The sequence below is a fragment of the Gallinula chloropus genome, assembly GCF_964237585.1.
Source record: "Gallinula chloropus genome assembly, chromosome: 4".
NCBI lineage: Eukaryota > Metazoa > Chordata > Aves > Gruiformes > Rallidae > Gallinula > Gallinula chloropus.
In genome coordinates this window covers 78,669,895-78,689,833 of record NC_140088.1, presented here as the reverse complement: position 1 = coordinate 78,689,833, position 19,939 = coordinate 78,669,895, and positions in this window count along the sequence as shown.

Below are 19,939 nucleotides of genomic sequence, written 5' to 3'. Positions count from 1 at the left end.
AGAAGTAGACTTGCCTCCTATGTTGTTCATAATTCTGTGAAATATTTATTAATTCTGCATTTCATATAACACTGGGGCATCTTGGCAGAAAAGAAAAAACTCGAGACTGGCAACCAAATTAATTTCTTCAGCTTCCTGATGCTTCCTGCTTGGATTTTACATTTTAGTGAGAGCCACTGAGGATTTTAGAAGCATTTGTTTTGGCTATCACTATTTCTATTTCTGTGCTGTACAGGTGAAATTTATTGCTGCTCTGTGTATAAAAGTGAAATCAGAAGGATGTCCTGTTTCATTGTTAAATATGAACCTGTTCATTTGCAAAGTTTATGACAGGCAGAAGCAGGTACTAGAAAGCAAAAGGGAAAGATGTATGTGTTAGGACAGTAGGTAGTGCTGTAGTTACCATTGTTAATCTAATTTCTTTCCATAAACAAGTATAGAGGAAGGCTTGTAAAATGTACAATATTTCTGTTGCATATGGTCTACTGACACTGTCAAGAAGTATTTGCTAATATAGAGAATAATGGTGAGGTCTCACTAGTAGTTGTGCAGAATTTGTGTACAGCCACATCATCTGGCAGATCAGATTTGATCCTTTGTGAGATGTGGCTGCAGATTTGATACAGTTTCTAGATTACAGAGTACTTTTATTGCGGGATCCCGTTTGAGTATATTGGCTGGGATTTTATGTGGCATGTCTCAACTTCCAGTTGCCTTCCATGCACCATGTTAGTGGTAGCCCTGTTGTGTATTTGGTTTTTTAAGCAGGTCTCTGCTGGTTCCTCAAAACCCAATTGTACCGGACCTGGCTTTATTCTTTTATTTGTTTCTAGCTTTCTGTTGCTGGGCTGCTCACCCAGAAATGTAGCTAGAACAGTTTTTGTTCTACTGAAGAGTCAGTAGACTTTTATGATACCAATCCTTTGATTATCTGTGGTCAGCAGGCAATGCACACTTGTCTTCCAGTGACCTTAATGACAATAGTGACCTTTTTGCCCCTTCTAAGAGGCTCAGACTTGTGTCAAGAGTCATCACTCGAATGCTGAACTTCTGGGTAGGTCAGGATTCGTACAGGCTCCTGCCAAGCTCATCTTTTTTCATTTGGCAGGAAGAAGACAGCGCAAAGGCAGGAGCTCTTAGAAGCACCCTGAGGCCCACAGTCTGCTCCTGAGGTCTGGCCATGTTCTAAGGCCATTTGTGTTTGTTCTTGTAGTCTTCCTTCATAGCTGTACCCACACTGAGGTTCCTGTGCTGCAGTGGTGGAGTGCCTGGTATTACCACAGATACACACAGTTAGGGAATCCTGCACATGAGGGTTTCTTCAGAGATTTTTATCTGGTTTATGGCAGGTTGTAGCACAGATGATGCAGATAAGTGAATACAGGGCTTTCATAAACTGGCTCTGGCCCTGGCTGTTACCTTGTGGCAGGCCAGGCATTTTTTCCAGCAGTTGTGGTATCACAATGACAGCATTCCCAATGAGGAAGAATCTACTGCTGACAGAAACTTTCTGGAAGCTGAGAAGATGCCCAGCTGGAGCAGCTTCGCTGGGAAACCTAAGAGGAAGTTACAGGTACCAGCAGCAGAGTTATCACAATTACTGCACAGGCTGAAGGAAACGGAACTGCCAACTAACAACTAATGCACCCAAATTTTATGGAAAAAATACTGAACTAATTCAGGCATTGAGGCTGGAGAGGCTTCTCCAGACTTCTAGCACTTGGAGCCTTGTGTTCAGGTTTAGTGCATTAAGAAACTGGAGCTGTCATATCACATGTGTAGCAGACAGCAGTTTGCTGTACAGCTGTTGTGATCAGATCAAGACTCTGAGGTAAAGCATGCAGTCTGTGAGAAACAAATCGTCTGGGTGTTTATTTTTGCAGCATTCAGCTGGAGCAAGTGGCAGATCCCTATGCTGCCAGGCCTGCAGTTGAGGGCAGAAAATGAAAAGCATGGTAGAAGCAGCCTGTGCCTAAACTGAATACTGCATCCTTACCAGCTTTAAGCCCTTAGATGATTGGATGGAAAATTCTTGATAGAAGATACTGGTAACATCTGAGGAGTGATATACCTGGCACTCTCATTAATCCACAACTTTTCAATTAGAAAAAGATACAGATGATCTGTAGACATAGAAGAACAGTTGGTACAACTGTGTGTTTAACTTTTAAAATTTTGGAAGCTTTCTCTAATTTTATATTGTAAAAACTTGGATATGTTACAGCTTGATACAAACATAGAAAAAATACAGCTGAGAAATATGAACATATGTACATTAATTTATAAAAATGTGCATATATCTGTATATATCCTATTAATATGTTTATTGATGGCAGAGGGAAAATATTTATTTAATAAAGTATATTTTGGTATAATGTCCTCAATGTTTCCTTCAGATGCTAGGATACAGATCTTTATTTAAAGCTTTAATGCATGTAAATGAACCAGGCCGTGTCCCTAAGCATAAGCTATTCCATCGTTCCATGACTAACTTCACGTTCTGCTTCTTGTCCTCTGGTACCCCAGGTCCTTTCCTGCAAAGCTGCTTTCTGTCCTGTTGGAGCTCAGCCCATACTGCTGCATGGAGTTATTTGGCCCTAGATACAGACTTGGCCCTAGATATGGACTTTGCCTTTGTTGAACTTCAAGATTCCCATCAGCCTGCTTTTCCAGCTCCTCCAGAAACACCCAACTTGGCTCTGTGGACTTAGCTATATCTACTTAGCTGAAATGCTCCCCTACTCAGTCTTCCTCATCTGCCTCCATGCCTGAGGGCAGACTCACCAGAATTAAAAAACCAAAAAAAAGGCAGCAAGTACCTCAACTTTTCCATCTCCCGTGTCACTAGGCCACCTGTCCCCCTGAGCAGCAGGGGCACAGTTTTCTATCACTGTACTTAACAGAAGCCCCTCTTGTTGCTCATCAAATCCTGTATGAGCTTTAACTCCTGTTGAGCTTTGGATGTACTGAATCCTTCCATGGCCACTCAAGTAACGTCTCTGGCTTGCTCCTGAATGGCAAGTAGTCTCCACCATCTCTGGGCTTGTTTACTGTCTGAACTCAGCGTAGGAGAGTCCCATTTGTGCATGGCAGCTGCCTGCCACACAAAACTGTCATGTCAGAATGGACTGTTCCTGTGCTCTGATGAGGATGTTCTTGAAGGTCAAGCAACTCTCCTGGGTCCTTTTCCTGTCCAGGGCTGTCTCCTGTAAGATCCTGACAAACAGATCCCTGAACAAGCCATCATCTTCTCTCCTGAAGGCTGAGGTTATGATCCCACTATTTTTCTTGCTTGCTTCACAACATCAGAATCATGGCAGCCAGGTGTCCATCAGCTTTCACAACCCAGACTAGTTCATCCCTGTCACCATTAAAGAACTAATCTCAAGTGCCAAGCACCTCTTAGGACATCAGCTTCAGATTTCTACTGAACCGTTGTTTAAAGAACAGTTTCTAAAATTTTAATAGAATGTATTGGTTACATTTACCCCTAATGGATAATAAAGCAATTTAGAAACTCTTTCCTTGTTATTTCAGCCTGGGGCATAGAGAAGTCTGATCATATTAGCAGATTGCACTCAGACAGTTAAGCTACATTTTCAACATAGCACATAATTTTAGCACCTACACTCAGAAGAAAAATGTTAATGGTATTGCAAGGTATTTTTCTTTTTTACTACCATTTCATCTATGAACAGTCTTTTTCTGTGATGCTTTTGTTTCTGGGTAGATTCAGGCAAGAACAGGTGAAAGTGCTTGCTTTAATTCTTCATTTAAAGAAGTAAGAACTCCCTCCATAGGTTAATCATTTTTCATTAATAGAAATATAAACTGGGATGTCCAGTCCTTGATAGTAACAAATGATAGGAGGATAACATTGTCTGCAAGCATCATTAACTCCCAACAAGTGAAGTAGGATGTTCCACCATTTAACTGTTTTGGTGCCCAGGTGTAGCCTAGATACTAACAATAATACCCTGGTTGACTTATATTTTCTTTTGTAACTTTTACCATGGTATAACACACCATATGCTGCTTTCTAACAAAATAGTTAAAGAAAAACAACAGAAAAAATAGTTAGAGACAGGGAAAACATTCAGATCATCCTCAATCTATTTCACTTTCTTGAAGCATCTGCAGAATCATAGAGAATAAATGACCTTTGGGGAAAAACTTTTCTTGCTACCCTGAATTCCTGTATGTTTCTTAGCACTTCTAATAGCAGAGTATAGCAAGGATGTACAGAGATGATTTCATCTTACAGGCTGGTGATGAAAATAGGTAAAGGCAGGCAGGATAACTGCTCCCACCATGAAGGGCTTCTGGGATACATGGGGACTGCAGTGTCTGCTCCATGGCACAGGCAGGATGGTGTTCGCTTATTCCTCCCCAAACCAGAAATATATTTTCACTGACAGCTGTAGGAAAAATATGAGCAGCAGTTGACTGAGCCAGTAACTAAACACTGCAGATATCTTTCTAAACTTCTTAGATTTCACTTTTTTCTATCTAGACCCTTGTTGATACAACTTTTATTAGATCATCTACCACTGAAGTAATATGTTGTCCTTTATTGAAATGGGAGAAGGAAAGATTTATACTGCAAAAGGTCAGGGAGCAAAATTTAAACATTCAGGCTTTTATTTAAATATTTTTGACTGTAATGGTGAAGGAGAGAACATCTGTGAGAAAAATAAAGCAATCGGTACAGTCATTATTAATTTTATAATTTGTAGAAACATTAGTGGTTGTGAATGTGGTGCTGGATACTGCAATAGTAAAATGGAAATATGACTTGCCACAGAAGGATCTCCACCCCAGAAAACATGTAACAGTGATTTAGTCAAAAGCATGAGGAGAACGAGGATGGTCTTGGGAAGGCAGCAGCAGTTTCAGAATACCAGCTGTGGTACAGTTGCAACAGCTCCTGGCAGTTTGATTTCACAGTCCACCAAGTCTTTGCTTGCTATCTTGCCTTCAGCAGACAAGGGCTATGTGCTCATTTTCCCTTTGACTCGTCTGCTCACTATGTTGTCAAGCATCTTCCCATTTCCTTTCTTCTAATGTACCATATTTCATCTCACATGCTTAAGATACAAAATAATTCTGTCCATTCTTGCTGTCATATAGCACCTCCAAAAGAGATCAATCTCAAAGAACAAATCTGCTATCAGGATTGCTGTACAATTTAAAGTATTATTAAACCCTAACATCAGCTTGATACTTATTTTCCCTTAAACAGATGGTAGAGCATCAAGCTGTTAAATTTCACTGCAGCAAAAATGACATTCTGCTTAAAGTTTCTATTCCTCATGTGAATCGATAAAATGCAGGAGCACTGCATTAGAGAAATGCTCTTTGCAAACAGCTATGCTCTTGTAACTGATCCAAACCTAGGACTCATCATAACAACCCCTGATTTTCAAGGGCAAATTGTGTTTTTTTGGCTTACCAAATATCACTAGAAAAAGAAGTTATGTGCAAATAATGTCGGAGTAATGATACAACACATTTAATTGCTCATGGCTCAGTGTAGCAAGTGCATGTTGTTTCTCAAAGCCTGTCTATTGATTTGCAAGTCAAATATCCTTTACACTATTCTCTTTATGATTCACTTTCACCATTTCTTATGCAGATAAATAATGTTTTAATCATGTGAACTGGTAAAAGCAGTCATCAAAGAAAGAGCAGGGAGACTTCTACCTGTATATGCAGTCCTTGCTGGCAGTCTATGAGTGACATGTACAAGTAAAATTATAAAATGGACATGGATGCAACACCTAAATTGCTAAAAAAATACACTGGCAAGACTGTACTACTTGAGATTACTGCCACGAGGGTGGGAAATTAAGTGTGCTAGACTATAGCCCAGACTCAGAGCATCTGCATCGGATTACAGCGGCCCTCTTTTCTGCACACCTGTGCCACTGGGTTCATATATATGATGGTGTCCCAAGGGATCATGCCATGGAGCTGCAATGATATCCTGAGCTTGTGGCATATCTCCCCACTGATGGGGTAAAACAGAGCAAGGACAGGATTGGCTTTTGTACAGGTTTCACTTTGTTACAAGCTGAATGTCTCTTTCTGACCTACCAGTTGGGAAAATGCCTCTGAACAAGCTTCTGCCCACACTTGCCAGAACAGGATTTACTATAGGCATGGCTGGCAAGGCTCTTTTCATCAATTTAAACATTTATTCCTTATAAAATGGATAATCTGCTGCCACTGCAGCAGTGCCTCAGGGATGGGGATGGAGCAAACAAGATGCCAGTAGGGAGAGGCGGCTCGGGGCCTGGCCGAGCCTGCTGCAAGCAGAGAGGCTTTCTGCTGGAAAGCAATGTTTCTACTTTTTTCCTGATTTTCACCAGAAGTGTTCCAAGTCTTTCTTGTAGCCACTGACCCCAACAAAATGGGGTTTTCTCTGGTTCTGAACTTTTTGAGTACAATTGGGGAAAAAAAACCACAACTGTGTTGTGCTTTATCTAAGATGATCTTCAGCCTTTTGTCCTCTCCTGGGAGCGGGACCCCCTGTAAATATGATTATAGCAAATATTTCACTTGTACTGAATGTGGTCCATTACACAAAACCTTGCATGACCAGAGACCTGGGCTGACAGGGAAGACAGGGCCGGCAGCTTTCTCAGGCTGCTGATCCAGCAGGGTTAAGTGCTGCTGCCGCTTGGTGCTCAGCCAGTAAGGAACAGGGCACCTCAAGCAGCTCAGGAAACCCAAATCCTGCATTCAGTTATGGATGGGGAATGTCTGTTTTGACTGAAACTCTCAAAATAGCTTAGTTTACTTCTTCTAAGAGGGAAAGCTTTGGAAATGTGTATTTTTATCATTGTACAATCTGGGAGGAATACTTCTGCCCCCCCTTCACCACCCATAGGGAGATGAGTTTTGATAGCCATGTTGCCAGCTAACAAGGGAGGCCATGTTAAAATGGCAGTAGCAAGGATGGTTCTGTAGGGGTCTGTTACCATTGCACCGGCAAGCAGCTGTGGGGAACCCCACTCAGCTGTGCCTGTGCCCGGGGTGCAGAGAATCGCTCTTTGCCCTGGCGTCCTTATGTTGGCATGATCCCACAGAGACCCTCTGCTCGCTAGTGTGTAGCGCTCTGGGGCTTGGCAGCTGTAACACAGAAAGCAATTAGTGACAATTTTTGCAAAATTGGTCTTGATACAGTTAGACCTTGGAAACATAAACTCCTGTGAACACAGCTGCACACATCTATTTGCTAACAGGTCTGTGTCAGGCACCAGGCACTGCTTTTCTTCAGTCATGCTTTATAGTGATTCATCAGAAACAAAGGCTTTGCTGTGGTCCTATAGCAAAAAACTTGACAAGTTGGGGAACTAGAGACCAACCTTTTATTGCTATACTGAAAATATGCTAGACGAGTGTCTAAAATGTTGCCTCCTGCATCTAACAGGTTTGTGATGTAACTCACCTCTTTTATTAATGTGGTGTCTGTAGTACACTTGCTAAAATGCTAGCAAACACAAAGCTGGTTGAAACCACTTCTCTAAAGGGAGGGGAGGGGGTTACCCAAGTAATCTAATTTAAAATGCAGCATTTGGAAAGTCTAAAGCTGAATTTAGTGGACTGCTGAGAAGGCCTTGTGAAAGAGTCAGCATGCTGATGCACAGCATCACCCTCTGGCCACGCTTGAAGGTGCTCTGCCAGAAGCCTGGTCTCTGTGGGAGGCTTACAGCTCAAATAGAGATAAGTGAGATTACTGAGACACACTTTATAGGGTCATTTGCATTCAGTAGTAGCTGGAGGACTCAGACATGTAAATGAGGGACAAGAACCTGGAGAGGAGGATGTTCCTGGAAAGCATTTTCAGATGATGGGAAACAGCTGCAGCAGCTCCTTGAGCAGCAGTATCCCAGCTGTGGGAACTAAGGAATTACAAGGGGAACTTTTCAGCTGTATGTTCAGGTATACTCTAACTCTGAGTTCCATTCTCCATGCTGGGAGTTTTGTGTTGTGGATCCTGATCACTACCGACCTGCCTCTTCCTGGGCTGCCTTTATCTGGGCTGTCTTTGCTGGCCTAAGGCACAGGTATGTTGCCTAGTGTGACTGTTATGGGAATCCCAGGAACAGGAGAAAGTTTGGATGGGTGATGTCCAAGGAAGATGGATAATGCCAGTGCTCAATACAGGGGGTGGGAAATGGAGGGTAGTAGGAGGGACTATTGAGGAGTGGGACACTCAGTGCCAGTGGAAAGGATGGAGTTGAATTTGCAAGTTCTGTCTGTTAATTCCCATTTATATTCTTGCTAGACACTTCTACCAGCACTAGGGCTGTATGTTTGGCTGTTGTAATTAGCAATAGCCTTGTATTTCTATACGGGTTTCCCTGATTGGAATGCATGTTTCTGTATTAATGGAGAAAGGCAATGAGTCTGGGATCCTGGAGACATAATTTGTATGCACTTCCAGTATGATTCCCATGTTTCAAAGAGGAAAAAAATAGATGGGATGATAGGTGGGAAGGGGGCAGATAACCCATGATAAAAAGGTGGGAAGTGGTAGGAAGGAAATGTGGTGAAGTCTTACAGTGAGCCTTGCCTGAGGGAGTATTTGCCATGAAAATATACAAGTTAAAAAGAAAAATCAATGTATCAATAAAGAAAGCTTTAATTAAATAAAAGTATAGAAAAAACAAGAGAAATGTACCTAAAGTACCAGTACTTAAACAAAAGCGTGAAGAAAGGGTTAAGATAAAAAGTTGATGTAATTTAAAAGTAGGTGACATAAAATAGGTTAAACATGGCTCAGAAAAGATTGGTTGGAGTTGTCCACTCAGCAACAAAAAGACTCAGGGAAAATTTGGCATGCATATGCTTGCTAGAGAAGCTATAGATACCGGCTCTGAATGCTTGTGTTTGCTCTCCAAAAATAGTATTATTTATTTCTGGTAATCATATGACATCCCATAATCTGTTTTTGCTAAACATGGTACAGCAACTGTGATGATATCAGACAGTTGTGATTTGGTTGTGCTGTTGAAATGTTCTCCAATGCATGGTTCTTTGACTGGAGTGTCTGTAGTGAAATATTGTGGAAAATGCAGTTCAAACCACTAAAAGCATTCTTTAAAATTCAAGCTAGTACTTGGCACTATTAAATTACAGCACAGCACCTGGGAAACGGTCCCTGCTACTGGAAAGCAGGATTCCCACTTGCTGGAGTGCTGTTTAACAGAAAGATTTAAAGCCAGAAAGGTTACAAAATCTTCACAGCCAGGGGAAGTTGTGTGCATCTGTGTGAAGTATTTGGCAAAACATGGCCCAAGAGACGGTGCTCTCTTGAAATGATTTTTTTACTCTGATGGGTAACTTACTAAGCAGGGGCATCCTGCAAGGAAATGGGAAGTCCCAGGATCCTGGCTAGAGATGAGTCCCGGGTCTCAGTTCCAAAATAGGTCTGGCTGCTGAGAGGTGAGTTCAGGCCACCTCAGTGAGAGGAGCTAAGCAGAGCCCTGGGGGAATGAGCATCTGTGGGAGTCTCTCCTTTGTCTTTTAGCTCTCTGAAGCAATTTGGAAGCTGCCCACTAACCTTTAAATGTTTAATCACATCAGTCACAATTGCACAGGCAGTTTGTGTGGCTCTTGTGCCTGGTGTTGCCACATAAAGATGTTCTGGTGCAGGATCAACAGCAGACACGATGCCTGGTACACACTGGGATCCAAACTGAGAATCTGCACTCTTCCAGGTGCTCCCTCCCACCTGCTTCCCAAATTACTGGAGCTATTTGGCAGAAAGCCAGCAGGCCAAATTTCAGGTGGAAACCAGCAAGGCTCAGCATGTCCCTTTCTGACATTAAAGGTGTTGATTCAGGTGATGCTTTTCATTTAGAGCAGCTGACACATATTATCTGGCAGTCTCTGCCAGTGCCTTCATAGAATCATAGACTGGCATGGGTTGGAAGGGACCCCAAGGATCATAGAGCTCCAACCCCCCTGCCACAGGCAGGGACACCAACCTCAGGCCTGGATCCACACAAGGCTGCCCGGGGCCCCATCCAACCTGGCTTTGAAAACTTCCAGGGATGGGGCATCCCCCACCTCTCTGGGCAGCCTGTTCCAGCCCATCACCACTCTTTTTGTAAAAAACTTCCCCCTAATATCTAATCTAAACCTTCTCTCCTTTAGCTTTAATCCATTCCCCCTTGTCCTGCCATTGTCTATCCTTTCAAAAAGTTGAATCCCTCCTGCTTATAAGCTCCCTTCAGGTACTGGAAGGCTGTAATGAGGTCCCCCCACGGCCTTCTCTTCTCCAGGCTGAACAAGCCCAGCTCCCCCAGCCTCTCTTCAAGCCAGCTAACTTCACTGGTCTTGTTGCTTAGCATAAAGTAACATGTATGTATTTGAATAAGGCTGCACAACAACTTCCTAATGCTTGCATTATCCATTTTAAAGCATAGGGAAACTAAATTAACACAAATGTCACAAATATCAATTCTCAACACGGCACAGGTGGATATGTCATGTCACTGTCCAAGGCCATGAAGGTACACTTCTGACACCTTGCTACTTGTTATGCATGGTGTCCTGTTTAAAATTTAATTTAAACTAAAGGTATTTTGAATCTGAGCAAACTGGAAGCAATGAATATATAAGGTTGTAGGAGAGCCCAGGGCACATGACTTGTTTGTGTTCCTCTCTTCAAGTTAAACTCTAGAAAGATGCTTAAAAATATCACCAAAGATATAAAAATAGCTACTTTTTAAAAGCTATTCCAAAGAAATAGGGAAACAGGGTGCAAAATGTGTTACCTTCTTTTACATGAAATACAAAAGAATTACACCACCGTTCTGAACGGTTGCATATGATTCACTAGTAGAGGAAGACAAATACAAATGGTACTTTTAAAAGAGATAGCAATTTTTGGAACATGTACCATTACAAACCCACGATTCCTAGACGTGTAAAAGTGCAGGCAGATGGATGCTCCTCTAGTGAGACTGTATGTGATGTTTGGCAGTGTTTAGCTGTGGTATTTTGGTTCTTAGTTGTCATCTTTAACGTAACAGCAGTACTTTATTCCACTTGGTGTCACATGAACTTCAACACATACCTGTCTGTAGCCATTTCTACCTAAAATAATCAGTAGTTGTTGCCTGGATGTCCTAATAGGAGAAAACCAGCAATCTAGAATAGGAAAAAATCAAGAATCTGGATGTATCAAGGTGTCTTATTCATTTGTGTGATTATTCCTACAAGAAAATCCTGCCAGAATAGGCACGTTACAAAAACACAACAGGGATAATTGTGTCCAATGTTCTGATAAGAAAGATCTGCCCAAGTATTTCTATACACTGTAACCAAATAATTGAATTCCTGGCTCACTTTAATGGTCAAATGATCCAGAATAGCAATTTTGTCCAAACATGTCTCTTCCCCTCAATTTTGTGTTAGAGAGGCTTAGATGTGACTGCCTGTCTGGAAGTTATTTATATACCAGCAGGTCCGTTTTGGGGAGTTTGAGAATAACTTGCCTTCTGTCAGCTGATGAAGAGCAAAAGTTCTTCCTTTGTAGCTCATGCTCTATTTGTTTCTAATCAGTCAAACAAAACAAGATTAAAGAGGGGACTACAGTCATTAGTTTTATGGGAAGCTGTTTTGACAAACTTTGTTCAAACTGCAGTAGCAGAGATATTAAAGGACCTGAGTCTAGGGGAGGAAGTAAGCAGACAAAAAAAGTGGGGAAGCTCTTTCTGCAGGGAAGCTTTGAATTTTCTATCCTTGAAAATACTCTCTGCATCATTAGTGTTGCTTGAAGCGGGGCTGGGGGCCACGGCAGGGGATGAAGTTGGAATCTGAGATGCCGCCTCTAGCTAGTTAAGTGTGTTTCGTTCAAATGCAAATGCCCTTTTTGGGGCAAAGCTGTCTTTCTAATTGCTATAGGGTGTTCAAAGCTACTCAGGATCTTCAGACTGATTGAGGGTAATGGTGAGCTTTTGCTTACTGCAAGAAATATTCACTAATTTTTATGCCCTGCTGTTTCTTCCTAGTCAATGTCTGGAGCTGGAGAGACTCTTGAATCCTGTTTTAAATCAGCAGGGAGTTGGGATCTTTAAATTTATCTGTGGATTAGGGCTCATGCTTTTAGGTTCAGGTCATTTGATATCCTGGCACCTGCAGATAGGCACTCAGCGGAACGGATCAGCACTGGCAAGTGACCCATAGAGCTGTCTGTGTGGCACAGGATTCTGGGAGCCACACAGCTACTCAGGCTGCACTCACAGTTGTTGATGCTGTGGTTCGCTACCAACTCCCTGCTTAAAATTTTGGAGGCCCTGCTACCTCATTCATGAGTTGTGCAAAGTATTTTAGCAGAGAGAACACATTGCAAATAATTGATGCTCTGGCTCACAGCCAAGAAACGCTGCCCACATACACTGCCCTCCGCTCAAAGCCAGATTTTTACTGAGAGCAATGATGTAACTGCAGGTGAGATGGCGGCAGAGTCTCGCCTTGTGTCACTGCTAATTCTTCAAAACTCTGTCATCATTAATATCATACAGAGTGACAGCGAGTTCAGTGATGGACCCCAACCGTTTCTGTCCTGGTTTTGGTTCTCCTGTTTCACTTTTTGTTCCTTTTCATTGTCTGTCTTTCTGATACTTTTTTTCTATCAGTTTATATCATCTCCCATTCTTTTCAGATATCAGCCACTGAAATGACAGGTATCTGAACACTTAATGCTTGCATTCACATTTTTCTTGGACTCAGAATAAGGAATATTTCTAGTCCCAGTGATTATTTCAAGGTGTAGGAAAGCAGAGGTATCGTGAATTATACCTGATCTATATCTGAAATTTTGTCTTTACAAAGGACATTTGCACTAGTGTGTGATAAGCAGGTCATAAACGTTTCCTGGGGAGGTGGGAAGACTTGAAACATTTGTTCCAAGCCAAGAAGTCTTTGTTTGTACCAGCCTTTCAGGACACCGCATCTCTGAGGGTGGCTGCTGAGCTGCCTGCAGTCATTTTTACTGTATCTTTTAGTTACAAAGACCCACAATAAATGAATTGTGATGTTAAAATCATGCCCACCAGTTATAGGAAGGAAGCCATGGGCAGAGCTGGCCCTCTGTTAAGCTGTAGAAAAGTCTACTTTTGTTGTGCCGGAGCATGGGACAGCCACAGCACTTTCCTTTCTCTCTGGTCCTTCTCCATCAGGTAGGCTCCAGTCCCTCTGGGGCAGAGTGGGAGGGAACTCACATGTTCCCCAGGGCTTCACAGAGGAGGGGAAGAGGAGGTCACAGAAGGGCAACATTTCAAGGGTCTTCCTGTGGTCATGTTGCTGCCCCTCATCTGCCTTTCCTAGAGTGACTTGATGTTCTATGTCGCTGCACCTCAATTCAGGTAACTGACATAGTTAAGGATTTAAATGGTGCTTTCCAGTACAGCCTGTGAAGAACATGCCTTGCCATGATGTGTGATGTACATGAAAGAGGCAGGGAAGGACATTTACATCATCTTTCTCATTCACTTGGAAACATCTCAGGCATTGTAAATAGAATGAGTCTAAATCTCCTACAGTAAAATGGTGAAAATTAAATTCTCTTTATGTTCACAGTAATAGTGTGATACTTCATGAGTGTTCAAAACTTATTGGAGCTTATTCTTCTTTCTCATGTTTGAGGAGGGGGGGAGAACCTTTGTGCATTCCAATAAATGTAGCTGTACAAAAGCAATCAAATTCTGAGTGCCAGGATAAATAAAAAAAATATAATCTTATTCAGAGTCCTTGGATGATTGCATAAAATTATGTTCAATACTAGAATCAATATGAAAGAATATACTAGTTAAGAAATCCTTTAAATGAGAATTCATTATTTCTGTCAGGGAAAAAAGCTCTCTATCAGAAAAATAATGAAACCTGATGCAAGTCTGAAAATTACTGTGTATCCTTTTACTGTATGTAAAACTGACAGAGGAGCAATTTCTAAGCTTCTGATGAATGATCCCTTCTGACCTTCTGAAATGCTTCTCTTCTGAATAAACACTTGAAACTATAGGTCATTTATGAGAATTAGGATATACTGCCCTAGGTGTACTCATGAGTAATTAAATGATCTCGGCAAACTGATTTGCCATGCATCTGACTTGTGTGTGGGAGTAAGTAAATGGCTCAGTGCACTGATAATGAGACTAAATTTTTATTACAAATTCTGTTGAAGTTTTGAAACAGGCTGCATTCAGCCAGATACTCGAGGACTTTAAATGAATTCCAGACAGAAGTCAGGTCTTATCCTAGTACGTGTCCTAACTACTAAGCTTCAACATTTTTCTGTTATGCTATCTTAAACTTTCTCTCTAGTTAATAAGTCTTCTGGTTCTTTCAGGCAGTTAAATGCTGTGCTAATAGCGGGCAGCTCCAGAAGGACCTCAGAGATCTGAGTGAACTGCCTTTAACAGATCTTCAACAGATGACTCTGCTAAAACAAAGTAATGCCTCCAGAGAAAAAAATAATCTGTGCATATGGGATGCTGAGCTTGAAACTGGCAGCTGCAACTCCAGAAGGTGATGCTGAGGTTGCTAGTTGTCTGAAGCCACAGGCATGGATGTGCCCAGCAACAGCACCAATGCAACAGTGCTGGGTGTTGGGAGCCCAATGGGAGTGGGCTGAATACCAGCCAGGTTTTCCCTAACAGCATCTCATACTGCTGCTGTGTTTACTGACTGATACACAAGCTGGCACAACCTTCCTGCATTCTGTTGCTGAAGACAAGGATATGCTAGAGAGGGTTATTTCCTATAACCTGTATGTCTCCTTGTCTGTAGATGACAATTTACTCTGCATGACACCTATATAGAATCCCTGAGTGAGACAGCAGCTCTCCATCAGCTGTTGTGTATGGACCTAGGCATCCAATAACTGTTTCAAATTCCACTGTATCAATCATCAGCCTGAATATTAGATATTAATGTGACAAACTTCTAGGTACCTAGATCCTTTCTGGCTATATTTCATCTTACTGGCAACATTCAGTGGTATATGAGAAATGAGTTTTGTTTTCCTCAGTCTCATATTGCAGAGAGGTTTCCAGCTGCTCATTGGGGTGTTTATTGTGATGGCTGCGCTGAGACAGAACTTCTTCCATTCTGATGGAGAAGTAATATCTTCTACTATATCTTCTGTAGCATCATTGTTGGGCATGTGTTATGTAACTCCATGTTCACAGGAAATTTAGTGTGTTTATTTCTGGGGTACCTACTGGAGTGAGCAGGAGGAGTAATTTCAAATACATGCTACTGTGTCTTTTCTGTAACAATGTAAAAATTATTTTTTCGTATGCCAAGTTTGGCATATTTCACAAATACAAAAAGATTGAACTATCCATTAGTAGGTAAGAATCAAATTCTTTAAAGTTTTAAATAGAAATTTGGAGAAGTACCACTGATTCCAAGGAAATTAGGACTGAAAATACATGCATAATTTCAAGCTACTTTTAAATAACATGTTGCTTGATGGGCTGTAAATGGTCAGCAGTGTTCTACAGTCAGCCTTTAGTAACAAAGAAAACACACATACTGTGATAATGTAGATTAAACCAAACTATTATAACTGCTTATCTAGATTATAGATACATCTTCTTTCATCCAGTAGAAAACAGTTTTGGAAACTCATCCAAATCTTCTTCAACATACGTGTGGCCACCCAGCCTTCTCGTCACTGCTCCCTGCAGAAAGACAGCAGAGTGCACGGTAAGATTGGGTGAGGTGAAGATGTGAGACAGGAGACGAGAGGAGCAAAGCAAGGCAAATATCTGTGCTCTGCAGTTCTGCAGTCTGTACAGATAGCAGCTGCCATGTTTCCTTGTGAGTGTGCGTGAATTAATGCCTCATATTTGCTGAGAGGCACAGTGGGCTCAGGCACTCAACACCTCTTTCATAGTGGATGTGTTGCAGAGAATCCCCCACCCTGGTCTCTTTATCAGCCTCTTTGCTGCGACTTCCAACTACATCTTCTGAGTGCTTCCTGCTCAGACATTTGAGTGATATGTCAGCAGTCCTAGTAAAGCAAAACACTTCTCAGGTTTACAGGGAGATGCACACATATCAGTGTGTCTGTCCCCATATACTTTGTATCAGTTCCACGAAATGTCAGCTCTCATTTGTCCAGATGCATACAGAGATCATGGTGAAGATTAGGTATTTAGGCAAAATTCCCATCTTGGGTAGAACTTTATCTGAGGGAGATCTTGAGTGAGATATCTAGCCTCTTAAAATCTTATTTTTCATTACCTTTTTTAAATGAGCTTTGATTTTAACTTTTCTTCTGGAAACAGTGACCAAATAAAATGGCTTTAGGACATGCCACGCTATTTGGTGTAAGTAAACAAAACCACATACTTTCAAGGGGGAAAACTGAGCTTGCTCCTGCTTTAGTACTTCATTGCTTATAAACAAGTAATTGCCATAATGTAAGAAAACATTCTCCTTCAGCTAGTTCAGTTGGCACTCAACCATCAAGCCATTGCTTGTTTACCCAGTTCTTTATACTTGTCTAACACCTTTATTTCATTTAAATACAAATTTAGCACCACACTTCCTAAATGCAGAAGGATAATGCAGGGGAGGCACCACTAGCTGTTAGTAACGACAGCCTATGAAGGTTAGCATATGTTCTGTGACAAGAGTGCAGCTGGACTGGCTGGTTGCTCAAATCAGGTTTGAGGGATAATCCTGAAACATTTAAATAAGATGTATGAACTTTCATGGTAGATTCAGTCCAAGGTCCTGTATGCAAGGGTGGCTGGTACCCGATGTGTCAGAGAAAGATGTAAGCAGATAGATTATACTTGCTAAGTTGGAAAAAATGTACCCTCCAAATTATTTGCTTGGTTTATGTTAGCAGTTACACATATTGGGCACTGAAGCAAAAAAAGGTTGCAGATACTAGGGAGAAAATTTAGGATTAAATAAAACACAAGTCTAAAGCTGACAGATGTGGCTTTTACATATTTTTAAAAAGCTGATCAGAACTGTTTTGAAAACTACAAATTGCATTTTTTTCACATTATATTTTTCTTACAATATTCAGAGCTGGGCTCTGTGTTACTGTAATATCCAACATCTGTAGCAAATTGAATCCTTAAGATTTATTACTGCTTTCTGAGTTTTAACATGTGGAGTGTTTCCATTCCTTGAAAAGTTATTTTAGTGGTATCATATCACACAGCTGTGTGATCATAGAAGGTATAAAATTAAATAGAATGTATTCCTTAACTTGTCCAACACAGCTTTTAAAGCTCTGGATGGCACAGATAACATAATGTTGTCTTTTGATGTATGAAATAACATTTAAAATTCCAATTTTACATTCATCGTTAGAGATATACAGTGACTGTTGCTCCATCAAATGGAGCTTCAGCATAACTGTCAGATGTTTGGCACAGTCCAGATTCGTCATCTGACACTCAACCACAGTTAGGAAAATACAGCAGATTTGATAAACACTTCTGCCTCATTCCTGTATTGCATAAGGTGGTAATCAAAATGCAAATAGCACAACAAGATTTGTGCAGTCCATAAGCAAGGTTGAACTTTGTGCACTGTGTGACATTTTTTTGAGTTTGAGACTAGTTGCTTCAAGGCAGAGGGTAACAACAAGAGATTTCTAGTAAGTATTAAAGGGAAGTTGATTTTTCTGCAGTCTTTCTAAGCCTGTGGAGTGATCTGCAACTTGGACTCTGTATTTCGAAAGACTTCCTACAGAAATAGCAAAGTTGGAAGGGTCAGTGAAAGCTGATATTTGGTGTCCATAAAGTTTCTATGGTATGTCTGTGATAGTCTTCTGCTTCAGCATCTCTTGCAGCTAAATTCTTATGTCTGCCTTCTATGAGCAAAATGCAGGCAAATCAGTTGCTGGCAGCATTGACAATTATGAATATGGTGAATGTGACCACTAGGAAGGCAATAGTAAAGTCTACCTAACAGGACATTTGGTGCATAATCGCCTGCATGCTCATTACTTTCTCACTGCAGTTTATCTGCCTTAGAGAAAGGCAAAATACAGAATTGATTATTTTCTTCAGATCTCCTTCATCTGCTTAATCACACCTTAATTGTCATGATGCTGTGTTCTTTATGTCTGAGAAGCTAGCTGTTAGCTCTCACTGAAGGGAATGAAATGTACCAAGTTCTGTCCTCAAGACAAGGGCTAACATCCATCCAACCAACTCTTTGTAGTTTGAGCTTTGCCTGAGATTGCCTGTGCCTCATCTAATCCCTTGTTCCTCTCCCTTCCCCAGCCCCACATCCTCCCGCCTCAGCCCCATTTTGGAGCCACTGTCCCCTTGCACACGATCCTGCCCTGTGATTGCCATCACTTCCACCATGCATCTGTGATGACTAAGCTGAGCAGCTCAGCAGGTCCTGGCTGACTTGGTCTGCAGGCAGCCTGTTCTCCTGACAGAGTCCAGTGCAGCGGTGGCCAGCGCTGCTGTGGTGGGATTTACTTGTGTTTGGCGTTGTGCCTCTTGTGCTGTTCAGTGAGTATGAATGGCAGCACTATGTGAAATTGCTGTTGTGCCCTGCACAGCTCCACCTTGTGAGTCAGCCACTGGGGAAGATAATGAAGGCCAAAATAATGGCAGACATTCCTACTGACTTTCAAGAGTTAGAGACATAAACTGCTTTTGGAGAATGGTGTTAGTAGAATCATGCCAGCAAAAGCGTTTGTTAATGCTGCCATCTCATTAGTTTAGGTTTCCTCTTTGCTCATAATTTTCCCCTTGTGATGTCTCATGCTTCCATTGATTCTATCCTTTAATATAAGGGCGCCAGAAATCTTCCCTTTGGAGTCCGTATTGACAAACTAATGGCTGCTTTATTTACATCTTCAGCTAACCATACTGTCAATAAACTCCTAATTTCTGCAAGTTAGGAAAAGACTGAGTAAGAGGTCAGGGGCAGTTAGATGCAGAAAATGTGTAAGATAGTTAACAGGGATACTATGTTGAAATGCAGTCCTTCATTCTTGACTTTAAAAAAGTGCTGATCAAGATATTAATGAATGTGCATGTACACATATTCCTATGTGTAAGAACTCTATATTTAGCTTGACTGTGCTTCACAGCTTTCTCGAAAGGGAATGTGTGCTGCTAACAAATATTTAACTCCTCAGTTTCAAACAATTCTAACAGTCAGAACTGACAATGTTCTGTAAAAAACAACAAAGCAAAGGCACTCTTGTAGGCATTTAAGGCATTATCGTTTTTTTGCCCCAAACTGGATTAGAATACTTTTCTTTACAAATTCAGTCTGTTCAGCCTGAATAAATATTTGTGCTGAAGCTAACAGACATAGGAAGATCAATTAGAAAAGAGCAAGGACCATCATTTATCAGTAACGACATGATTCAATATGTCTGCTAGACCAGTTCCTGTCTTATGCACAATATGTGTCTACTATACATGTCCTCACCATGAGGAAAAAGGAGACGATGCAAATTTCATTAACTAAAGACAGCAAGATGTTGCATTAACAGTTGCAAAAGAATAAGAATTGAGCTTATTATAATGAAAGATTAGGTTAAAGATGATTTATACCAGATATTCTCATTTTATTTGGACCTGGTGAAATTTAAATTTCATTACATACACAAACTGCTTCAGCCATCATAACTGCTAGTGGTGATCTTGGCATCACCAACAAAACCTATTTTTAAAAAATCTTCCTCTGAGCTTTGAGCTTATCTTCGCTTAGAGAGCAGGGAAGAAACTTCAACAAAACAGCCAAAGAATTATACAGCTGTCACTGCAACTTAGATTTCTGGAAAAATACCAGAATATATATATACAAGCAATTTGTAGGCACCTAGAAAATGATAAGGAGGTGAGTAACATCCAGCATGGATGTGCTAGTAACAAGTCATGTCAAGCTGATCTAATTTTCTACTCTGACAGGG